Genomic DNA, 12,187 nt, shown 5'->3' with positions numbered 1-12,187 from the left:
CACGTGCGTAATATTATAATTACTTTTAAGTATACAAAATATTATACATATTTACAATTCACAACTTAAGAACTAAATATTTACAGATAGTTTTGGTATAAATCATGTCCGCGTGGAATTGTGCCAAGAATGCTGGCAGCATTTCCCCGTTGAATCGCTATGCCGATTCTCTGGGCAAAAAATGCACCAGCCCTCTTGTCACCAGTGGAGGCAATAAGGCGAGGTGTTATACCTCCTACTATTCGTATTTAAACTCGAAATTAATGTTGTTCATGAAATATTGTTTAAAAAAAAATTTCTTTATTTACTCAAGAAAGACAGTAATTTATCTACGTCCGGATACAATCGAGTGTCAAACACAATTCTACTGGTACACAGCAACGAATGCGTTGAATACAGAATGTATGGTGTTACGTAATAAGTCAAGCTTAAATATTTATATAACTAAAACTGCAAAAATCCCGAATACCTAATTCTATAAAATATAAAAAGCTCGTACATTGTTCTCGGAAGCTACATGACGAATGTCTACGTGTGCTTTTCGGACGGATATATAAAGCGTAAAATTACCAACTTTTGACTGCCTTCATATATTATGTTTTATCTTTTTCATAAAATATCGTGAAATTGTTTAAAATGAATGTTTTCTATGCTTTATTTCATTCAACTTCATTTATAATTATTAATTAAGCCTTAAACATCACATGTTTTAGGATGTGTCTTCTTAGATGGATTATTCTTTAAAAACGACGTTTAAAGCGAAGCACATCATTAGAATTAACTCAAAAATACATATTCAGATTATCAGCTTTCGAATAAATAAAAGTATCAGAATCAGTACACCCAATAATGTAATGAATTAAGTTCACAATTTCTATTTTCAGCGTGTCTATTGACTTATAAAGTTATTCAGATATTTGTTATCTTCATTTATTTTAAGGGTGGCTTGAAACTAGTGATTTTCTCGGTTCAAGATAGTGTTGCAGTACAAAAAGGAGTTGGAAAGTCACGTACATCTCGAGTTTAATTAACCGGTGATTAAAGTTCTAGAGACCAAGAGACAACCGTTTTTCGTGAACTGTGGCGTCCTTTACTGCTTGGCGTCCAGTGTGGGGCTTATTCATTGCCGTGTTTCACATTTTTTAAATTAAGAAATTACATTATTAGTCAGAAAAAAAAATACTTTCTAGAATTTATTATTACTTTTATTCGATAACAGATATATTGTATTTAAAATTTAAATAGCAAAATAAAAAATACTCACCAACCATTTTTTGATCTTACTTCAAGGCAACAATGCATTTGGCTCGTATTCAAATTATGCTAAGAGTCTTTAATATTAATGCATACTATGATGATGCTCAAATTCAGACCTGTTGAATATTTATACACTGTCAGACGACGAAAATTGACTTGTGGCCTACTTCGAAATATAGCTACGTATATACAGCCTGTTTGTTTTTTATACACATTTTTTTGGTAAAATTTGCTCTATTATTGTACGAATATTTTTTCTGTAGTGTTCGCCACTGCTAAAATAATATTTAATTCATCGTAATTAAAATTTCGTCAAGGTTAGAAATTGCTGAAACGTGCGGCCTTTACAACATTTTTAAGAAGAATGAATGCAGGCCTTTGTAAAATATTGTAAATTAATTGCGATCTCGGGACCAGTGGACTTTTAATGGGTAATTAAACTTACTATAAATATTATGGAATAGTCCTTCTCGTACCTTGATGGCGATACTCTATTCCATTTTAAAAATTAATGTATATGAAAATGTTGTAGGTGATGTATGACTCAGTATATATTACTCATATCATTAGTACGTAAGTGAGACATACAACAGAAACTACTATCAATTCTAATTCCATTTAAAGTCACAGGCAGGGTTGTAATAAAATAATTATTTATTTTAAAAAGACTGCCTGAAGAAGATTTTAACTTTTGCGTCTGATCTTATACACATTCAAAGCAATTCTGGTAATAACTAATCAAAATATTTTATAATCCTACATTACTTATTTATGATTTATATAAACGTATTAAAATACTGTTTTGATTGTAAAGGTAGGTTTCTTATATACCTTTTTCGTATCTGGGATCCACACACCCACATATAAAATACACATATGACAAAATCTCGTCTCTTGACGTCTGTTTTTATCTTATATAATTACAGGTGGTTTATTTAATATTCTAAGACCTTAAAAATTAAATAAGGACATTTAATATCAGACTTATAGTCTAGTCAGACTATAGTATTTAATATATATTAAAGAAATATATGATTAAAAGGAGTCCCTTTAGGCAAGGTTCCGAAGACACTTGGCAGCGTTCCTTTAAATAGCTACACTAGTTCTTAGTCCGAGGTAGCTGCCAGTTCTTCGGTCTCCTGTGATGTCGAATAACCTTTTTGCTATTTCCTTAAAAAGCCTTATAGCGCTAGGACCCCGCGGACCAGGGATCCCGATATAATTATACATTTACTAGCTGACTCCGCAAACGTTGTTTTGTCATATATGTTATTAACCACTCTAAATTCCCCCCCTCCCCCTTGTAACTTAGGGGTATGAAAAATAGATGTTGGCCGATTCTCAGACCTACTCGATATGCACACAAAATTTCATAATATTTTATTAACCCCCCCCCTTAACCCCCCCCCCTATAACCGAGGGGTATGAAAAATAGATGTTTGATTCTCAGACCTACTCATTATGCACACAAAATTTCATGAGAATCAGTCAAGCCGTTTTGGAGGAGTTTAACTACAAACACCGCGACACGAATATTTTATATATTAGATTATTCTCTGGATCTGAATTCTTTAATTTAATTGACCTACTATATTAATGAATACGTTTGAGTTCTTTGTCTATTCGAGCAACGGAGGCAGGCTTTCAGGAAATTCAACGGACCTTGTCTAACAATGCTCTATTTCACAAGACACCTGCCGGGATTGTATAAAAAGGTGAAATATTAGATATCGCACGGCTAGTGGTTGCAATCGAGCGATATTTAATTAACTATGACCCCGTGGGGCTGCAGACGCTGTGTACACAGTTTTAATTTTCATAATCTGGTTTTTGTGAAATGAATTTTGAGTAACTTGAAGATTGTGATTTCAAGTTTAATAAATTAGGAAGGCGTTTTTACCCGCGTTTAATTCGATGACGGTATAATCATAAAGTTCTTACTTTTTTCGTGAGTTTTTATAGCCAATTAGTTCCTTGAAATAGATGAACAAAATGATGATTAAAGTGTTTTTGAAACTCGATTGATTCAAGTTTTAAAGAAACTGTTGTATACTAAGTTTGTCTGCTACGTTTTTTGTAGCAATCAAACAATAAGTACGCTTTAATGTACTAAAAGGTTGTAATCTATACAAATAAATAAAATTGGAGTGTTTGTTTATAATATTAAAATAACTGCTTTATACTAAATGCATATGGATGTATACACGGTACATATACCAAAATAACATTCTTTACAATTTTTGCCTGTCCGTCTGTCTGTCTGTCTGTCTGTTTGTCTGCCTGTCTGTTTGTTCCGGCTAATCTCTGAAACGGCCGGACCGATTTTGTCGGGACTTTCACTGGAAAGATAGCTGATATAGTAAAGAGTAACTTAGGCTACTTTTATTTTAGAAATTTATTTATTTTATAACTCTGTCAACTGAACAATAACTTTTTTGTTAAATTCCACGCGAACGAAGTCGCGGACACAGCTAGTAAAAAATATAATCATAATATTCGTGTTACACTACAATTACGAGCATAAAGCAAATATTGTACAAACGTTTTTATGTCAAGGATGTGATGTAATGTAAGGTATTCAGTACAGCTCATTTTAAACTTGTAAAATATTTTATAATAGGTTTTTTTTTTACGATATTATCATATATACTCGTATTATATATGATATGGAGACTTTCAGAGACAGCAGCACTGAAGGCGGTTTGGCTGAGGTGGTCTGGGGCGAAGCGAATCGCCCAGAATTGAACGTGATGGTGGATCACTGCGGCGGTCCTCTGCCTAGGGGCCATAGGATATGATATTAAGTCAAGTCAGGTTTATATACAGAAAATTTTAATCCAAGACTTTTCCAGTAAAGTCTGTGTTAAATTTTGATACAATTAACATTAGTATAGATAAATAATTAAATATCACATATGCATGTCTGTGACAGAATCTATAATCGATTTCATTGAAAACTGTGAAGGTATATGTACTTCTAGTTAGATCCGCACCGTGAGACCATGACATCCAGTTAGATCAACTTAACTCCTTAGAGCTAAAAGTTTAGGAACATTTATCAAAATTTACTTGAAAAAATATGGTGAGTGAAATCGTGTGAAACAGTAACGGTGAACAGTGACGCGACCTGTGATAAGAGTGATTACCGTACAACCTCGTTTGCGAGAAAGAGATGAATAGATTTTAAAATATTATGGTAATCATTTATAAGTAGTAAAATCCTACCAGAGATAGCACACACATACTTTTTCATATATTAGTTCTTTACATATATTGTAATGTTTCATAAAGACAACTGTAAATGTAACTTCATTTAATAATATGATCTAACCTTTCTTCAAATTTTGGAGTTTTACGGTCAATTACCTAAGTTAGTAACATTAACTGAGGGACACAAGATGGTGCCTTAGTTCATGTGAATGTAGGTAGTAAAAGTTTTAGGTCTAGTTTTCAGCAATAAATAGCAGTGCTTTGGAAAATCTGCTATAAGAGTAATGTAATAGTAAAAAGCTGCAATGCTTATTTTGAACAAAGCCACCCGTGGGAAATAAACAGAATTAATTAGCTTTCGGATTAGCAGAATTTTTATAGTAACCTTAAAGAACTAACTTATACATATACATAGTATTTTATTAACAACTAGCGACCCGCCCCGGCTTTGCACGGGTGCAATGCTGATAATAAATATGTAAAATATAAAATAAATAAAAAGTAAGATAAAAAATAAGACAAAAATGGTGTTTATTTCCGACATCAAATTAGAAACCTTTAAAACTATCAGTGTTCCTCTACTATATTATGCACGTATTATACATATAAACCTTCCTCTGGACTCACTCTATTTACCAAAGAAAACCGCATCAAATCCGTTGCGTAGTTTTGAAGATCTAAGCATACAGACAGAGGGAAGCAACTTTGTTTTATACTATATAATGATAAAAACCTTTATCTAGCCCAAACATCTATCTACGAGTATGTCTGTACAGCGACACACTTTCTACTTACATTTTAAAAAGCTAATCATATGCTGTCGTTTCTATTTGTCATGCTCCACAAATTTTCTTTATTTTAGCAAGAAACTTTGAATTACCTGCCGCTACTGCTTAAAGTGTATGGTTTTTTATTCTTAATCCAAATTGGATCAGCACGTATACTGCCCCAGGGAACTTTCTGGAAGATTAATTTTGTTCTATAGTTAGCGGTATCTTACTACATACCTATTCTTAAAAATTTATTATAAGGTTTTAACGATAAAATATAGACTTTGTTTGTTACTTGCAGAAGTTTTTATTATATTTTTAGTCAATCTTTATATGAAACGAAAAATTGAGATTTATTTTTTTAATTTTTTTGTAAAAAAATTTTTACAAGTAATAATTTGTTTTGGATATTAAAGCCAAATCTGTAACTATAAACTACTCCAAAAGTAGTCGATCTCGATCACTTTAAACGGGACCACAAGAGAAGCAAGAGTTTTAGATTAAAACAAGAATTTTCAAAATCAGGCTTAATACTACGTAGGTTGACAAAAAAATAATCAAGTAAACACCCAGTCAAAAATTCTGAGGTGACATAGGCTCCTCCTTTTTTGGAAGTCGGCTAGAAAGTAACATACTATCAACAGTTTGTTGAATTCGATCATAAAACTATTAACCTTGTCCCTTTGCTGTTCCTGAAGTCGTTCGCCGAGACTCAGGTGTCCTACCAAATGGTTCTGTCCGAAATCATTTAGTTCGTCCCTTTACCTAGGTCCCTCGAGAATAATTTATTTTTATCTCTCTTCGCTGAGGTGATCTTACAATCACAGGATTGGTACAAAATGACCGTCGCTTTTAAGAGGGGATTCCTTAATAGTTACTCTTTTAATAGTAAATAATTATATTAGCGTAATGTTTCTTAAGCGTATTGTTGATTTAATTTAATTTAATTTGATTTAATTTGATTTAATTTGATTTAATTTGATTTAATTTGATTTAATTTGATTTAATTTGATTTAATTTGATTTAATTTGATTTAGTTTGATTTAATTTATTAAATTTGTTAAAACTTGTTTAATTTGTTGATGAATTTTTGTATGGAATTAGATAAAGCTTTATTATTATTATTATTATTCTAATGTTTCTTAAAAAAATGCCTTGCATATGATTTTTCGATAGGATACAAATGTTATACAAAATATTTGAATATAAGTTGCCAAATATTTTTTTCGTTTATTATACTTTTAGTTCTTTAAAAATAAATTACCTAGCCAAATTAAATCAAATATTCTTTACTAGTCCATTACTTATCAACTAGTATTTAATTTGTTGATAAATATTTGGAATACAACATTTCATTCTATTCGTAATAATAATATCTACTTACACCAGAATCTATTGAAATTTAAGTAAATAATCATTCAATATTGATACTTTTTTATTTCTGCAACACTTTAGTACCGTGAATTGTAATAACCCGACTAACAATGGAGACAACTATTACGTCAGCTCTGAATACTCTGATTAATCCTTGTATGGCTTTGCGATTTCGTCCAGACTTAAGTTATGCATTTTAAAATTGTCATTCACTATCTACTCGTATTAGCTGACGTGTCTAACGCGTATTCGAATTTCTCTTTGATGTATACTGAATTTATTATTTGACTTAAAAGTTTGACATTCTTTCGTTTCTAAAGGTATTCGTTGTTTAAAGGTCTTTTATAGGTTGTTGTTAAAATTCGATAGATTGAGATTTCTCTTACGCTTCAGCTTGTAATCTCCCACTGCTAGGTATCTTTCCCCATGTAGGAGAAGGATCACCTGATTAACCACGCTACTCCAATGTGGGTTGGCGGTTATATTACCTACTACGAGTAACAATTACTATTGGTGTACATGATAACATGACAGCTTAACGTGCTCTCCGAGGCACGATGGGGAGACCCACAAGGATTAACAACCAGACCGGAAATAAATATATGTATAAATATTTGTATAAACACAAATATCCACTCCTAGTGGGAATCGAACCCGCGATCGTCGGTGTTTAGGCGCCGCCGACACGCCCACGAACCATTACACCACGTCGTCGAGATTACTATTATTAAAAAAAATCCGCAAGGTAGTATTTGTTATTAATGTATGATCATTCCTTTCTTAAACGCTGTTTTAATATTAAAATACTATGCATTTTTCCCGTAATATATACGTATTGTAAACAAAGAATTCCAAACATCCTCGAATAGAAATAAATGTATTTGAGAAAATCGGGGAATAGCCCGAAGGTTTCATTCGTTTCTGTTTAACATGGAAATGGCAGGCACTTAATAAAAGTGTTCGACTTCTAGGCTTCCGGGGTGCGCTTTCGAACGAAGTGGAATTAAATTATACGATACAGACACTGATACCTCTTCAAATATTTGCCACGATGAACGTTATATTAATTTTTAATTGCATAATTGGAATCAAATCAAAAATTTCTGTATTTCTTGAGGCTTAAAAAATATTGAAACTACTTTTTCTACTAACTAAAAAGCGTTATAAACTTATTCAAGCTTGTAATGGTTTCCTTAAACTAGTTATTTCCGTATTTTATCTAATTTGATTGTATCATTACATAGTATAAAACAAAGTCGATTACCGCTGTCTCTATGCTTAGATCTTTAAAACTACGCATCGGATTTTGATGCGGTTTTCTTTAGTAGAATTATTAATTTATTAATAGAGTGATCCCAGAGGAAGGTTTATATGCATATTACTTCTATAATATAGTAGAGGAACCCTGATAGTTTTTGCAACCGTGCGAAGCCGGGACGGGTGGCTAGAGAAGTATAAATTAAAGATTATATTATCTAGACACTGCATTTACATAAGTTAGTCGACACTGTTACTAAATAACCGTCCATATAAGTAAATATTTACCGCCCGGAAATTGAATAATTGACCATAGACGTATTTAGTGGGATAGATATTTATGGAATATAAAAAGATGAAAAGAATTTCTTTGCTACAGTCCTTAACATATCTATTCATATAAAATGAAAGTCATTAGAGCGAGGAATATATTTAGTTGAGTTGCTTTAAGTTACTTTTTCACATTTTTTTTTCACAGTGCTGTGTGGCTACGGCACTAAAGAATTTAGCCACCCCCTCTCTTCCCGTGGGAGTCGTAAGAGGCGACTAAGGGAAAACACAGTTCCACTACCACCTTGGAACTTATAAAGCTGACCGATGGCGGGATAACCATCCAACTGCTGGCTTTGAAATACACAGGCCGAAGACGGGCAGCAGCGTCTTCGGTGCGACAAAGCCAGTACTGCGGTCACCAACCCGCCTGCCCAGCGTGGTGACTATGGGCAAAACACATGAGTTCACGTATTATTGGCGTAAACTTGTGGAGGCCTATGTCCAGCAGTGGACTGTATAGGCTGTAATGATGATGATGATTTTTTCACAAAAATATATCTGTAATGTAAACTAATTAAATCACGACTAAAAAGGAAAAAAAGTCTCAACTACACTAGTATATAAAATTTTGGAATTTTGGAATGGGATCCTGTTACGATTTTTATGCAAAAACTAAAGTATTTCCGTGTAAATATTAATATAAGCCATTTAGAGTCTAAAGTTTACAACAACACAACGCAAGCATCTGTCCAGCGCTCTTACTTTAAAACACTTTTCCAGCAGGATTATCTGAAAGAATTTAAAATATGCTCGAGTAAACGTTAGATTCAACAAAGGATAGTGGTAACATTCCCAATGCATTTTCTGCGGTTTTCAAACAACCCCCGCTAAAACCCTGAATGAACGCTTTTATCCGTCTCCCAAGTAAATATAGAATCTCAGTAACTCTGATTTTCCCTTCTTTCAAGATTTCTTCGAGAGTATCATAAAGATTTGAACTTAAGACTGTACTTTTTGAATACTTTTAAATCTATTTCCGATCCGATTTCATTGAACATAATATTTTTTTGTTTGATTAAGAGTACACATATCGCGATTTTAACTGTAGTGTGCGATATTTTAGTAGGAAATTAGAACTTAAAACGACCTTCACCTAATTTTTTAATACAGTAAAGTAGACGTGAATCATTTTTAGGGTTCCGTACCTCAATATGAAAAAACGGAACCCTTATAGGATCACTTTGTTGTCCGTATGTCTGTCAAGGCCCTTTTTCTCAAGAACTCGTAGAGATATCAAGCAGAAATTTATATCAAGTACTCAAGTCTACTGTCCTTTAAGAGTTGTGAGAAAAACCAAACTTCTAAGCCAAAGCAATCAAAAGATACAGCCATTTATACTGGAAATTTTCGACACTCGCAAGAGAATCTAATCCTACATGGTACTTCCCGTGAACTCAGAATCTTGAAATTTCGTACAAAGCCACGTCTTAGCACAGATAAAGGAAAAATTGCGAAAAGCATAAATTTTTAGTTACTTCATATATAAAAATATTTTAAATAATTTTTGTACGGAACCCGCGGTGCGCGAGTCCGACGCGAACTTGGCCAGTTTTTTATCCATTAAACAGATAGCTGAAGGTTCTGTCTAGTTCGGATTGTAGGTCATAAATAAAAACAATTGTGATATATGTAAATAAATTCATATCCTTCCTCCCATTAGATAATTTCATTCAAAATTGTGAATGGAAAAGTGAAATTGGTTTTCATACGGGCCTTAATTTTTGATATGGGTTCGTTTGATGAAATCCTATTCGGGTGGGTTGGAAGAGATCTCCTAAAGGCATAATCACACCTATACTCACAATTAAATATTTAAAAAATCAAACCTGAGTGTATAAAACAAATATCAACTTTTAATTTAATTAGTTTAATTTTTTTTCAAATTTAATTTTATTGCTAAAACATGTTTTACTACTTTTCCATCTTTATTGAGCGTATATTAAGAATTAAGTGTCGAAGTATTCACAATAATACACTTCACTCAAATCCAAAAGTGTGTTAAATCTGCCTTACTACTTTTTACACGTTTACGTTTTTAGTTTTCATCTTTAACAATACATGAAGACGCTCCAGACAGCACCACGGGTTTATTTCGACCATCTGAGCTCACAGTTGTTACGAACGATATATCTCTAATTTCAAACGATTTCTTACAAACAACTTGACAAAATTCACAATTTTATCGGTTTGAGTTATATTGGTCTTCTCATTAAATATGTCATTCGCATTTATGTATTTAACAACACTGTAGCCCCTATGCAACATTGTTGACCAGATTTTTATTGAACATGAAAGAGATTTCCTTAATTATAAGATCAATAATAAGGTCATTTAAAATATTACGTCTTGATCATACTAAACTTATACAGATATAAGGGACAAATATATTAAAAAGACACGCTTAAATCAAAGTAGAAAGTCTGCGAGATAAATTCTCATAAATAAAATTCAAAGCGGTTTCTTCACATTTATGTTTTCTCTTTCCCCTTTTTACTTTAATAGCAAGATAACTCTGTTCTGTGAGTTTAATTTAACGAACAGTACATCCGTATTTGGAGTAAAAATTCGTAGCCTATAATATTTTGTAAGAATACTTTTTATTCAAAAACCGATTAAAGACTAAAATATATACAAAATTGTATTGGTATTTTCCATTACTATCATTTTTTTTTGTATATAGTGTAATATTTCATAATTTTTATAACTATGTAACATGTAATAAAATTGTGTACCTATATTTGTTAATTTTTAGAGATACGTGTAATATATTTGATACTGATGGTGTGCATGTGTATACATAAAATTAACAATCTTATAAAAAAATATTATGTATATTTTTCACTGCTTACATTTCTTAAAACTTGTAATAAATTTATTCTTAACCCTATAAATAACTTTTATTTATGAAAAAATTATAGCTTTATCAACAGCCCTTAATGAGTATTTCTTTCCATCAGTGTTAAGTGCCATAAACAAAAGCGCGTACAGCTGAAAGTGGGAAAGTGCGGGCATCGTAAATTATCAGGAAAGGGCAACCGATACAGAAGTAAGGCGACACATAAATCCTTCTGACGCATATAACGGCTGCTAGCGACTTCGTTTTTCTTGATGTATGTATACTAGAAATACCAGTCATTCTTTCGTCTGTGGTTAGTATTCTTTTGATGGTAGTTATTATTGGCAAATCTCTAGTAATCAAAATCGAAGTGTTTTTATCAGATTTATTTTTTAACTTTAAATTATTTTCGTCAGTTTCCAAAATATATTTCCTTCAATAGGAAAAATAGAAAAAAAATATTAATACAATTAGGTATTGTACTATTTACATTATTACAATATTATGAACTAATTTCGTTCGCTTTTTAGTAAGCTAAAATATTCGAATCACATACTTTTATTCGATTCGTGAATTATATATTTCGAGAATAACCTATACCAAAAGGAAACCGCTACAAACTTTACATAGCTATATTATTTTGGGTAATTTGAAAAACAGCACATATCTATGTAAAAAGAGAAGAGAGGACCCAGAAATCACATGTACTCCTAATATCAGTTTTTCTTAAATATTTCTGGTACATATGTACTGTCGCCGGTGTGACAATTATGTTTGTAGAGATTGTCTTTTCCAGTAAGTTACTATGTTTTCAATATAGGCACTAAAGAAAGCAAGGTCCGGATAAACAGCTAATTCCATTACGAGAATAGCTCTGCACGGGGCGGCGGACAGTCTTATTGGGCTTTCGAGATTACTCGCTCCTTAAGGTCGTGACAGTCCTGTTGCTACTAATCTTTGAATCGAAAAGGGGTGAAAAATGAACTGCTTTTAATTCTAGCTTTGTGTAATTGGTTTTAGGGTGCGTTGCTTTTGGTAAATCCAGTGAACGTAATTACGTACGTAGATATTTGGTTATATTGGTTTGATGAAATTCTGTTAAAATTATTAATAATGTGTAATCATTAGTATATTTTGAGAAACAATTATA

The sequence above is a fragment of the Melitaea cinxia genome, chromosome 16, assembly GCF_905220565.1.
Source record: "Melitaea cinxia chromosome 16, ilMelCinx1.1, whole genome shotgun sequence".
In the NCBI taxonomy this organism is placed as follows: domain Eukaryota; kingdom Metazoa; phylum Arthropoda; class Insecta; order Lepidoptera; family Nymphalidae; genus Melitaea; species Melitaea cinxia.
Note: the sequence above shows the minus strand (reverse complement) of the source record.